Raw genomic sequence first — 987 nt, 5'->3', positions numbered from 1 at the left:
CCTCCACACCCCCATGTACTTCTTCCTCCTCAACCTCGCCCTCCTCGACCTTGGCACCATCTCTGTTACAGTCCCCAAATCCATGGCCAATTCCCTGATGGACACCAGGGCCATTTCCTACTCTGGATGTGCTGCTCAAGTCTTTCTGTTTGTCTTCTTGTTAGGAGGAGAGTGTTTTCTTCTCACTGTCATGGCCTATGACCGCTACATTGCCATCTGCAAACCCGTGCACTATGGGACCCTCATGGGCAGCAGAGCCTGTGTCAAAATGGCAGCAGCTGCCTGGRCMAGTGGGTTTCTCTATGCTCTCCTGCACACTGCCAACACATTCTCCATACCCCTCTGCCAAGGCAACACAGTGGAACAGTTCTTCTGTGAAATCCCCCAGATCCTTAAGCTTTCCTACTCAGACTCCTAGGTCAGGGTAGTTGGGCTTCTAGGGGTTAGTGCTGGTTTGATCTTTGGGTTTTTCATTTTCATTGTGCTGTCCTACGTGCAGATCTTCACTGTTGTGCTGAAAATCCCCTCTGAGCAGGGCCGGCACAAAGCCTTTTCCATGTGCCTCCCGCACCTGGCCATGGTCTCCCTATTTGTCAGCACAGCATTTTTTGCCTACCTGAAGACCCCCTCTCTCTCTTCCACACCTCTGGATCTTGTGCTCGCTGTTCTGTACTCGGTGTTGCCTCCAGCAGTGAACCCCCTCATCTACAGCATGAGGAACAAGGAGCTCAAAGATGCCCTGAGGAAACTGGTTCAGCGGCTCCAATGGCAGCACCAAGAACCATTCCATGTGCATTCACTCATCAGTCACATGGCATTTTGCATCAAGGATCTGTGGGATTCATTTTTTTCCTTACTTTTCGCTGATGCTTTCTTGTGAAAAGAAAGAAAAAATGTTTTGATTTATGCCACTTCTCTCTCACTGGAATATGACTCACAGAGTACGTTGAAGTAGTGAGCTAGGCTTCCCCCTTCATCATCAGAGCT

The 987-nt window shown here is 49.8% G+C and overlaps 1 pseudogene; it reads left to right on the top strand.

The window, feature by feature from the left end:
* The first annotated feature begins 13 nt into the window (after positions 1 to 13).
* On the top strand, positions 14 to 834 carry LOC146600685 (olfactory receptor 14C36-like; annotated as a pseudogene).
* The last annotated feature ends 153 nt before the right edge of the window (positions 835 to 987 follow it).

This window comes from Rhea americana, unplaced genomic scaffold, assembly GCF_003343005.1.
Source record: "Rhea americana isolate MKP2758 unplaced genomic scaffold, rheAme1 scaffold_1185, whole genome shotgun sequence".
NCBI lineage: Eukaryota > Metazoa > Chordata > Aves > Rheiformes > Rheidae > Rhea > Rhea americana.
Note: the sequence above shows the minus strand (reverse complement) of the source record. Positions and strands in the feature narration are given on the sequence as shown.